The sequence below is a fragment of the Saccopteryx leptura genome, chromosome 1 (assembly GCF_036850995.1).
Source record: "Saccopteryx leptura isolate mSacLep1 chromosome 1, mSacLep1_pri_phased_curated, whole genome shotgun sequence".
Lineage (NCBI taxonomy): Eukaryota > Metazoa > Chordata > Mammalia > Chiroptera > Emballonuridae > Saccopteryx > Saccopteryx leptura.
The window spans coordinates 6,073,029-6,085,045 of NC_089503.1; the positions used below are offsets into that span (position 1 = coordinate 6,073,029).

Below are 12,017 nucleotides of genomic sequence, written 5' to 3' on the forward strand. Positions count from 1 at the left end.
TGTCCTAGGCTGCACAGCTGGGGAGGAAGAGACGGGGTCCCGACTTCCGACTTCCAGTCCCAGGGTCTGGGTCCAGGGAGCAAAGAGTCCTCAGGCGGCTCACAGGGGAGCACTGGGGGTCAGGGGCGAGGGCAGGCATCCACAGCCTATCGGGAGGGGGAGGTGGGGTGGACTGGCATGGGCAGTCAGCGGGACACTCCCGCGCGGTGCTCACGGGGCTCCCCGAAGCCGAGGGAAACCTGTACCCTCCACTTGGCTCCCCGAGTAGCGGGAGTCTGGCCAGAGCTCCAGACCTGCCTCCAGCTGTGCACCTGGTCCTGCTAGCCTCCTGCCCGCTGCCTGGGGTGACCGTGGGTGACACACAGGGCGACATGCTTCAGTTCTAATGCCTTTCGGGGCCCAGCCACCCAGCCTCCCAGCCCAGCCCTCCTTGGCCCTGATGCCACCTGGGAAGGAGCAGAAGGTCCCCTGTGCCCACCTGGCCCCTCATTGACAACACAGCTTTCCTCTCACCACGTTCATTGGTTCCAAGAGGCGGCCCCTCTCCCTGGTGCTGCTGAGTGGGCTCCTATCTCTCGGGCTCCAAAGACAGAGCGGTTCACATGCTCAAGGGAGGCCAGGGAGGCCTTGAGCTTGGGCCGGGCCCTGAGGCGAGCCGTGTGGGCCAAGAGCAAGGGGAGGGAGTCCAGGCCGCCGGGGGCCAGAACCTAGTGAATCAGCAGTGAATCCAGGGGGTTGTAGTCTGTGGAGATCTGCAGGCAGGGGCGGGGGTCTTGAGCAGGGTCGTGAGGGATGGGCACTGAGGCCAGATCTCTGGCTGCTCCAGTGACCAGTCATGGTCCGCTCTGGGCCTCTGTTTGCCCATCTGAGAAATGGACCCACAGTGGGCCCGACCCAGCACGCACCTGGTCACACACAGTGAAGGCCTGGCACCCCTGGTTCTAGGCCAGCAGGGTCTCAGAAGGCCTCAGGTGCTCCAGCAAGCAGCTCTTGAACACTCCGGGCCTCGCCCTCATCCTGTGAGCGGGAGTGACCTGATGGGGCCAGGCAGCGTGCCTGGCCGTACTACCTCCGTGCCCACCCCGTGCCCCTGAGCCCCAGCCCTGGCCTCCACTCACATAGTTGTGGTGGGTGAGGTGGCTACAGAGCTTTCAGGGGTCATCCACACCATCGCTCACCAGGTTCACCAGTGCTACCTCCCGCTGGTCTTTGCCATAGAGCCCTGGCCATTGCCAGGCAGTAGGTCAGATTCTGTCTGCTGCATCACTCCCCCCAAATGCCTGCAGGCCTCAGGCCTGGGCAACCAGGTCCTTTGTTCTGGAGGCCCGGCTCTGCCCAACTCTGCTGCTCCCAACTCCACGGGCCAGGCCCACACCTGCCCCTTGGGCCATACCCCTGGGCCCTGGGACTCAGAGTTTCCTGCCCAAATGGCCTAAGCCCCCTCCCCAAAGTCTGCTCCCTGCAAAGGTGAACTAAACCTCCGGCTTGTTTCCCTAGGCCCGAGGGGTGGCTGTTTGTGGGGCTGGACGGAACTTGGCTGTGTGGGCAGGACCACATAGGGGCAGAAAGAGGAGGTGACAGGCTGCAGAAGGTCTCTCTCTTCACCCTCGGTCTTGCAGAAGTTAGGGCCCCACTGCACTTTGCCCCCTTCCCTAACTGCCACGTCCTCCTGGGACCGGGACTTTTCTGTACTCCCTCCCTCACTCTGGCTAAAGGTGAGCAGCCACCTCCCTAAGCCACGTTCCGACCACCTTGAAGACAAGGCCACAGGCCGGCCCTCTGTAACCGTGGGCTTTCCAGATGCAGATGAGGCCAGAGCAGGAAGACACAGGCGGGAAGAGGTCGACTTGGAAGCCCCTGGCCGTACCTGCAAGGACACACGTGGGGGCAGGCGGCCTCCTCTGAACTGTTGTCCGAGAAATGGGCACGGTGAAACCGTGAAGCACCTCCCTGCTAGGCGCTAGCCTGAGCTGCGTTGCTCCTGCTCCGGTGGACCGGCCACCCCGGCCCCATAACCCAGCGCCCTCCTAACCCTGGCCTTGCCCCTTCCCGGGGGGCCACCGGACCGCTCTTCAGCCAGGCAGGACTCTGGTGGTGGCTTGTGCGACAGCTCAGTCCCCCGAACATTCTGCTGGGACCCATCAGGCACTTTTCTGGACCTCAGGACTTACCGAGGAAGTGGCCCAGATGGCACAGGATGGCATTGGAATGGTACAGGGTGAGGTCTCCGTCCTGGACTTGGGAAACTGCCCGTACACCTGGGGGTGACACAGCTCAGTGAGGGGCGCTGAGCTCAGCTGTACCCTACCCTAGTTTTGCACCTCAAGGCACAGCGCCTGAACCCATTGGGCACAAGTACTCACACAGGAGGCCAGAAGAGGGCCCGCAGCCAGGTCTCCTCGGTCACCACCTCCTCCTTCCAGCACTGCCCCCCCCCCCACCCAGCAGCATGCGCATGGCCCCGCAGAGCCAGGGGTGGGGGAACAGGAGTGTGAGGACAGGACAGAGGAATAGGATATAAACCCTAATGTTGCAGCCTTCCGGGAGAGGATGGACTTCAGAGGAAGAATGGAGACCATGGCTCCAACAGTGGTTTTGAGAGGGGGCCCTGAGCCTCACAGTGCCCCAGGAAAGACCGGGGAACAGCTGGGAGAAATCGCCCTGGCCACGCCCCCTCAGTTCCACTTCTGGCACTGACCCAAGCCCAGGGAGCAGCCTGACTGCCCCGCCTGTGTCCCCCCTGAGCCCCGCCTGTGTCCCACCTGTGCCCGCCTGAGCCCCACCTGAGCCTCGCCTGTGCCCCGCCTGTGTCCCGCCTGTGCCCCGCCTGAGCCCCGCCTGTGTCCCGCCTGTGCCCCGCCTGTGTCCCGCCTGTGCCCCGCCTGAGCCCCGCCTGTGTCCCGCCTGTGCCCCGCCTGTGTCCAGCCTGAGCCCCGCCTGTGCCTGTGCCTGAGCCCCACCTGTGCCCCGCCTGTGTCCCGCCTGTGCCCCGCCTGAGCCCCGCCGGTGCCCCGCCTGTGTCCCGCCTGAGCCCCGCCTGTGTCCCGCCTGTGCCCCGCCTGAGCCCCGCCGGTGCCCCGCCTGTGTCCCGCCTGAGCCCCGCCTGTGTCCCGTCTGTGCCCCCCCTGAGCCCCGCCTGAGCCCCACCTGTGCCTGTGCCTGAGCCCCGCCTGTGCCCCGCCTGTGTCCCACCTGTGCCCCCGCCTGTGCCCCGCCTGTGTCCCGCCTGAGCCCCGCCTGTGCCTGTGCCTGAGCCCTGCCTGTGCCCCCCTGAGCCCCACCTGTGCCCCGCCTGTGCGCCCCTCAACCCCGCCTGTGCCCCCCCGAGCCCCGCCTGTGCCCCCCCTGTGTCCCGCCTGTGCCCCCCCCGAGCCCCGCCTGAGCCCTGCCTGTGCCCCCCCTGAGCCCCGCCTGTTTCCAGCCTGAGCCCCGCCTGAGCCCCGCCTGTGCCCCCCCTGAGCCCCGCCTGTGTCCCGCCTGTGCCCTGCCTGTGTCCCGCCTGAGCCCCACCTGAGCCCCGCCTGTGCCCCCCCTGAGCCCCGCCTGAGCCCCGCCTGTGCCCCCCCTGAGCCCCACCTGTGCCCCGCCTGTGCGCCCCTCAACCCCGCCTGTGCCCCCCCGAGCCCCGCCTGTGCCCCGCCTATGCCCCCCTGAGCCCCGCCTTTGCCCCCCCTGAGCCCCGCCTGTGCCCCCCCTGTGTCCCGCCTGTGCCCCCCCCGAGCCCCGCCTGAGCCCTGCCTGTGCCACCCCTGAGCCCCGCCTGTTTCCAGCCTGAGCCCCGCCTGAGCCCCGCCTGTGCCCCCCCTGAGCCCCGCCTGTGTCCCGCCTGTGCCCCCCCTGAGCCCCGCCTGTGCCCCCCCTGAGCCCCACCTGAGCCCCGCCTTTGCCCCCCCTGAGCCCCGCCTGTGCCCCCCCTGAGCCCCGCCTGTGCCCCCCCTGTGTCCCGCCTGTGCCCCCCCTGAGCCCCCCTGAGCCCCCCCTGAGCCCCGCCTGAGCCCCCCCTGAGCCCCGCCTGTGTCCTGCCTGTGCCCTCCCTGAGCCCCGCCTGTGCCCCGCCTGTGCCCCCCCTGAGCCCCGCCTATGCCCCGCCTGTGTCCCGCCTGTGCCCCCCCTGAGCCCCGCCTGTGCCCCCCCTGAGCCCTGCCTGTGCCCCCCTGAGCCCCGCCTGTGCCCCCCCTGAGCCCCGCCTGTGTCCTGCCTGAGCCCCGCCTGTCCCCGCCTGAGCCCCGCCTGTGCCCCCCCTGAGCCCCGCCTGTGCCCCCCCTGAGCCCCGCCTGTGTCTCGCCTGAGCCCCGCCTGTGCCCCGCCTGAGCCCCTCTTGTGTCCCGCCTGAGCCCCGCCTGTGCCCCGCCTGAGCCCCGCCTGTGCCCCGCCTGAGCCCCTCTTGTGTCCCGCCTGAGCCCCGCCTCTGTCCCGCCTGTGCCTGTGCCTGAGCCCCACCTGTGCCCCGCCTGTGTCCCGCCTGTGCCCTGCCTGTGTCCCGCCTGAGCCCCGCCTGTGCCTGTACCTGTGCCCCGCCTGTGTCCCACCTGTGCCCTGCCTGTGCCCCCTGAGCCCCGCCTGTGTCCCGCCTGTGCCCCGCCTGTGTCCTGCCTGAGCCCTGCCTGTGCCCCGCCTGTGTCCCGCCTGTGTCCTGCCTGTGCCCTGCCTGTGTCCCGCCTGTGTCCCGCCTGTGTCCTGCCTGAGCCCCGCCTGTGTCCTGCCTGTGCCCCGCCTGTGCCCCCTGAGCCCCGCCTGTGTCCCGCCTGTGCCCCCCCTGAGCCCCCCTGAGCCCCCCCTGAGCCCCGCCTGAGCCCCCCCTGAGCCCCGCCTGTGTCCCGCCTGTGCCCCCCCCGAGCCCCGCCTGAGCCCTGCCTGTGCCACCCCTGAGCCCCGCCTGTTTCCAGCCTGAGCCCCGCCTGAGCCCCGCCTGTGCCCCCCCTGAGCCCCGCCTGTGTCCCGCCTGTGCCCCCCCTGAGCCCCGCCTGTGCCCCCCCTGAGCCCCACCTGAGCCCCGCCTTTGCCCCCCCTGAGCCCCGCCTGTGCCCCCCCTGAGCCCCGCCTGTGCCCCCCCTGTGTCCCGCCTGTGCCCCCCCTGAGCCCCCCTGAGCCCCCCCTGAGCCCCGCCTGAGCCCCCCCTGAGCCCCGCCTGTGTCCTGCCTGTGCCCTCCCTGAGCCCCGCCTGTGCCCCGCCTGTGCCCCCCCTGAGCCCCGCCTATGCCCCGCCTGTGTCCCGCCTGTGCCCCCCCTGAGCCCCGCCTGTGCCCCCCTTGAGCCCTGCCTGTGCCCCCCTGAGCCCCGCCTGTGCCCCCCCTGAGCCCCGCCTGTGTCCTGCCTGAGCCCCGCCTGTCCCCGCCTGAGCCCCGCCTGTGCCCCCCCTGAGCCCCGCCTGTGCCCCCCCTGAGCCCCGCCTGTGTCCCGCCTGAGCCCCGCCTGTGCCCCGCCTGAGCCCCTCTTGTGTCCCGCCTGAGCCCCGCCTGTGCCCCGCCTGAGCCCCGCCTGTGCCCCGCCTGAGCCCCTCTTGTGTCCCGCCTGAGCCCCGCCTCTGTCCCGCCTGTGCCTGTGCCTGAGCCCCACCTGTGCCCCGCCTGTGTCCCGCCTGTGCCCTGCCTGTGTCCCGCCTGAGCCCCGCCTGTGCCTGTACCTGTGCCCCGCCTGTGTCCCACCTGTGCCCTGCCTGTGCCCCCTGAGCCCCGCCTGTGTCCCGCCTGTGCCCCGCCTGTGTCCTGCCTGAGCCCTGCCTGTGCCCCGCCTGTGTCCCGCCTGTGTCCTGCCTGTGCCCTGCCTGTGTCCCGCCTGTGTCCCGCCTGTGTCCTGCCTGAGCCCCGCCTGTGTCCTGCCTGTGCCCCGCCTGTGCCCCCTGAGCCCCGCCTGTGTCCCGCCTGTGCCCCCCCTGAGCCCCCCTGAGCCCCCCCTGAGCCCCGCCTGAGCCCCCCCTGAGCCCCGCCTGTGTCCTGCCTGTGCCCTCCCTGAGCCCCGCCTGTGCCCCGCCTGTGCCCCCCCCTGAGCCCCGCCTATGCCCCCCCTGTGTCCCGCCTGTGCCCCCCCTGAGCCCCCCTGAGCCCCCCCTGAGCCCCGCCTGAGCCCCCCCTGAGCCCCGCCTGTGTCCTGCCTGTGCCCTCCCTGAGCCCCGCCTGTGCCCCGCCTGTGCCCCCCCTGAGCCCCGCCTATGCCCCGCCTGTGTCCCGCCTGTGCCCCCCCTGAGCCCCGCCTGTGCCCCCCTTGAGCCCTGCCTGTGCCCCCCTGAGCCCCGCCTGTGCCCCCCCTGAGCCCCGCCTGTGTCCTGCCTGAGCCCCGCCTGTCCCCGCCTGAGCCCCGCCTGTGCCCCCCCTGAGCCCCGCCTGTGCCCCCCCTGAGCCCCGCCTGTGTCTCGCCTGAGCCCCGCCTGTGCCCCGCCTGAGCCCCTCTTGTGTCCCGCCTGAGCCCCGCCTGTGCCCCGCCTGAGCCCCGCCTGTGCCCCGCCTGAGCCCCTCTTGTGTCCCGCCTGAGCCCCGCCTCTGTCCCGCCTGTGCCTGTGCCTGAGCCCCACCTGTGCCCCGCCTGTGTCCCGCCTGTGCCCTGCCTGTGTCCCGCCTGAGCCCCGCCTGTGCCTGTACCTGTGCCCCGCCTGTGTCCCACCTGTGCCCTGCCTGTGCCCCCTGAGCCCCGCCTGTGTCCCGCCTGTGCCCCGCCTGTGTCCTGCCTGAGCCCTGCCTGTGCCCCGCCTGTGTCCCGCCTGTGTCCTGCCTGTGCCCTGCCTGTGTCCCGCCTGTGTCCCGCCTGTGTCCTGCCTGAGCCCCGCCTGTGTCCTGCCTGTGCCCCGCCTGTGCCCCCTGAGCCCCGCCTGTGTCCCGCCTGTGTCCCGCCTGTGCCCCGCCTGTGTCCCGCCTGTGTCCTGCCTGAGCCCCGCCTGTGTCCTGCCTGTGCCCTGCCTGTGCCCCCTGAGCCCCGCCTGTGTCCCGCCTGTGCCCCGCCTGTGTCCCACCTGTGCCCCGCCTGTGCCCCCTGAGCCCCGCCTGTGTCCCGCCTGTGTCCCGCCTGTGCCCCGCCTGTGTCCTGCCTGAGCCCTGCCTGTGCCCCGCCTGTGTCCCGCCTGTGTCCCGCCTGAGCCCTGCCTGTGTCCCGCCTGTGTCCCGCCTGTGTCCTGCCTGAGCCCCGCCTGTGTCCTGCCTGTGCCCCGCCTGTGCCCCCTGAGCCCCACCTGTGTCCCGCCTGTGTCCCGCCTGTGCCCCGCCTGTGCCCCCTGAGCTCCGCCTGTGTCCCGCCTGTGCCCCGCCTGTGCCCTGCCTGAGCCCTGCCTGTGCCCCGCCTGTGTCCCGCCTGAGCCCCGCCTGTGTCCCGCCTGAGCCCCGCTTGTGCCCCCTGAGCCCCGCCTGTGTCCCGCCTGTGTCCCGCCTGTGCCCCGCCTGTGCCCTGCCTGAGCCCTGCCTGTGCCCCACCTGTGTCCCGCCTGTGTCCCGCCTGAGCCCTGCCTGTGTCCCGCCTGTGTCCCGCCTGTGTCCTGCCTGTGTCCTGCCTGAGCCCCGCCTGTGTCCTGCCTGTGCCCCGCCTGTGCCTCCTGAGCCCCGCCTGAGCCCCGCCTGTGTCCCGCCTGTGCCCTGCCTGTGCCCCCTGAGCCCCGCCTGTGTCCCTCCTGTGTCCCGCCTGTGCCCCGCCTGTGTCCTGCCTGAGCCCCGCCTGTGTCCTGCCTGAGCCCTGCCTGTGCCCCACCTGTGTCCCGCCTGTGTCCTGCCTGTGTCCCGCCTGTGCCCCGCCTGAGCCCCGCCAGTGTCCCGCCTGAGCCCCGCCTGTGTCCCGCCTGAGCCCCGCCTGTGCCCCCTGAGCCCCGCCTGAGCCCCGCCTGAGCCCCGCCTGTGCCCCCTGAGCCCCGCCTGAGCCCCGCCTGAGCCCCGCCTGTGCCCCCTGAGCCCTGCCTGTGTCCCGCCTGAGCCCCGCCTGTGCCCCCTGAGCCCCGCCTGAGCCCCGCCTGAGCCCCGCCTGAGCCCTGCCTGTGCCCTCCAGCCTCTCGCAGGAGCAGGTGCCGCACCTCGGGCACGGAAGTAGATGGTGATAGAGGATGGCATTGGGAGAGACAGACAGACAGCAGGATGAAGTACTGCCCATGGGGCTGCAGGACTCAGAGGTGGGCAGCGTGGTGTCAGACCCTCTGGAAAGAGGATGACTCAGCCCAGGACTGCCCCCAACCAGGTCCAGATCCTACTCACCCACCTGGGGTGAAGGACAAGTGCCCAGGAAGCCGAGAGGAGCCCAGAGGCTTCTGCCCCGCCCCCCACCCCAGTCCTCCATGCCCCATCCCGGGAACGCACCGGGTCACTCTGCTGAGTGTCAGGCCAGGCTGGGTGTGCTGGGGGCAGGGCCAGACAGGCCTACCTGCTCCTCTGCATGGGTGTACCCTATCTGCAAGAGACCCCACACAGCCACTCTCTCCCCCACCCACCACTAAACACATGTAACTCCTCCGGGCCCACAGGGGGCCAGGACTGAGCACCTTGCTCGCTGCTGGGTCCCCAGCACCAGCACACAGTAGGTGCTCAGTAAATGCTTGTTGCATGAAGGAATAAAATTTCAGCAGACTTACCCATGCACACTTCCTCTGTCCATGATAATAACAACTAATTCTTAGGGTCTGATGGCTGTGTCGAGAACTTACAAATATTACAACCTTCAGCTTGGTACTATCCTTATCCTTGTTTTACAGAGGATGAAACTGAAACAGAAAAGTTAACTGACTTTCCCAAGGTCACACAGCTAGTAAATAGGATTGAAACCCAGGTCTGGATGGCTTCAGGGACCACACTTTTAACCCTCATTTTTTTCTTCTTTAAGGTCTATCATCTCCAAACCATTTTCGGACTGAGTTTAAGTGCTCTGTATCCTTCAACTACAGCTGGCCCCGGGGGATCTGGGCTGATGGAAAGAGAGGCTGGAATGAGCAGGACCTCCTCAGACAACACAGGGGCTTGGGTTTGGGAGTGAAAAATACCAGGTGGCAGGAAGTCAAGTGAAGACCAGGTGGCCAGAAGGCACTCGGGCTAATCTGATTGTCATCCCCTCTCCACTCCCGGCTCAAAAACGCAGGGGTAGCTGATCTTATCTCCCTTCTCACCGCTTGCTTCCTTGCGGATGTGAAACCACTGACCCTCATGTATATTGATTGAGGTTGGATGGCTCTGCGGCCTTCCTGAGGTAGTGGGTGTAAACTACACCTTCATCTCGCCCCTCCATCGCCGGTATGAACATAGTCACTGGACAACGCAGCAGGGAAATGAAGTCATGCGACCCTGAAGCGGGAAGTTTTATACATTTTTTTATTTATTGGTTGATTTTAGAGAGACAGAGAAAGGAAGGGAGGAATTGAGAGAGAGAGAGAGAGAGAGAGAGAGAGAGAGAGAAGCATTCATTTGTTGTTCCACTTAGTCGTGCACTCATTGGTCGCTTTCCCTATGTGCCTGACCGGAAATAGAACCCACAACCTCAGTGTTTTGGGATGACACTCTTGACCAGAGGTCCCCAAACTTTTTACACAAGGGGCCAGTTCACTGTCCCTCAGACCGTTGGAGGGCTGGACTATAAAAAAAACTATGAACAAATCCCTATGCACACTGCACATATCTTATTTTAAAGTAAAAAAACAAAACGGGAACAAATACAATATTTAAAATAAAGAACAAGTAAATTTAAATCAACAAACTGACCAGTATTTCAATGGGAACTATGCTCCTCTCACTGACCACCACTGAAGGAGGTGCCCCTTCCGGAAGTGCGGTGGGGGCCGGATAAATGGCCTCAGGGGGCCGCATGCGGCCCGCAGGCCGTAGTTTGGGGACCGCTGCTCTTGACAGACTGAGCTAACCGGCCAGAGCCTGAAATGGAAATTTTTTCAAAATGCCTGCCTTTTTCCACAAGCCCACTTTGTACCCAGCTGATGAAAACAGCCAAGCAGGGCCAGCCCCTGGGGCCGGTTCAGAGGACCTGCCTTTCCTCTCAGCTGCTTCCCTTGTGCTCGAGCATAAGCTTAATAAAATCTGTCTGGAAATTTCTCTGGAGTTTCTTCTTGTTTTCTGTCTTGGGGATTCCAAGAGCCCCAATGCTGGGAACACTCCTGGACCTGGGACGGCTGTGTCCTTCCCAGCAAAGTCCAGTGCCTGCCTCCCAGTAGGCCCACCCGACACTTGCAGCCCAGTCTTCCTAACTGCCCCTACTGGAGGCAGGCGTGTCTGGGGGAGGCTCTCAGGGGGTGTGGTGGTCTTCCTTGAAAACTGGGGCCTGACAGAGCTGGATGTCTCTACCTAGTCTTCCTGTCAGAGCCACAAGAATAGGAAGGGATGCTTCTCAGAGGCATAAGTACCCACCCCAAAAGTGGGGTGAAAGCTGTCACGCCTAACTGCCAGCATCCCTTAGCTTCATTTGAGTTCACAGCTGCCTGGGGCTGGGAGGGGTTGGGGGAGGTTGTGCCAGAGCTGAGTTATATCCCTGATCCACAGCTGGAGGAACATCTGCTCAGCACTTAGCAGCTTACAAAGAGCTTTTATATAAATGATCTATTTAATCTCTACAATACCCTGGGAGGGAGGGTATCCTGTTCCCATTGTACAGACAAGGACAGCAAGGCTCAGAGAGCTTCACCCCCTCAAGCATCTACCCCCTCTCTCTGTGCACCAGCTTCACAGACCGGGGAGTAGGGGAGACCCCTGCCATCCAGGGTGCCGACTCCTGGCGCTCACCCCCGTCCTGCCGTCCTGCTCAGGTCCCCGGGATGGGCTGTCATTCAGGATGGCTTGGTACTGTGCTATACCAAGCCTGGCTATTTTTACCTACAGTCCTCTGGTTCCATGGGCCCAGGCTGTGGCCTGGCTCCATGGCCACCCTGGGGCCTCCTGCTCCGGGGCCACCCTGTGGCCTGGCTCCGTGGCCACCCTGGGGCCTCCTGCTCCGGGGCCACCCTGGGGCCTCCTGCTCCGGGGCCACCCTGGGGCCTCCTGCTCCGGGGCCCAGAGGCGGCTTTTCTGGCCCAGTAGGCTGGGCACCTCCCTCTGTCCAGCCCCCACTCCAGGTCATGTATACATCAGCACCTGCCTTTGGTAGGTTTTTAAATATATATAAATAAACAGCTTTATTGCTACATGAAATTCACCCTGATAAAGTGGACCTTCTGTCATTTTTAACATATTCAGTGTTGTGCAACCATAACCACTCTCTAATTCCAGGACATTTTTCTTTTTTCTTTTTTTCTTTTTTTTTACAGAGACAGAGAGAGAGTCAGAGAGAGGGATAGATAGGGACAGACAGACAGGAATGGAGAGAGATGAGAAGCATCCATAATCAGTTTTTTGTTGAGACACCTTAGTTGTTCATTGATTGCTTTCTCATATGTGCCTTGACCGTGGGCCTTCAGGAGACTGAGTAACCCCTTGCTCAAGCCAGCGACCTTGGGTCCAAGCTTTGCTCAAACCAGATGAGCCCGTGCTCAAGCTGGTGACCTCGGGGTCTCGAACCTGGGTCCTCTGCATCCCAGTCCGACGTTCTATCCACTGCGCCACCGCCTGGTCAAGCTAATTCCAGGACATTTTCATCACCCCAAAAAGAAACCCCATGCCCATTAGCAGTCGTTCCTCATTCCTCCTCCGCGCCCCTTGGCAACCACTAACCTATTTTGTTGCTATAAATTTGCTTATTCTGGACACGTCATATGAAGGACATTATAGACAATGTGGTCTGTGTGTCTGGCTGCCTTCACTGAGCGTGTTTCCGCGGTTCATCAATGTTGCTGTGTGTCTGCGTGTCACCCCTTCCTACGGCTGGACAGTATTCCGTTGTATGAATATGAACATCTTCTCACCCCTCATCCACCGAGGGACATTTGGGTTGTCTCACTTGTTCGCTGTTAGGTACATTAGCGTACAGATTGTGTGTGAACTTCTGTTTCAGTTTCCCCGGGTCTATACCTAGGAGTGGCACCTCTCGGTCATGTGGCACCTCATTTTGAGGAGCTGTCAAACTCTTCCAAAGGAGCTGCAGCTTGTTGTAAACCCAGCTGGGGTCCAGCACCCAGGAGAGCA

General features: G+C 65.3%; 1 pseudogene; it reads right to left on the bottom strand.

Annotated features, from left to right (window-relative positions):
* Positions 1-518: 518 nt before the first annotated feature.
* LOC136389651 (glutathione S-transferase P-like) lies at positions 519-2,457 on the bottom strand (annotated as a pseudogene).
* Between the last annotated feature and the right edge of the window lie 9,560 nt (positions 2,458-12,017).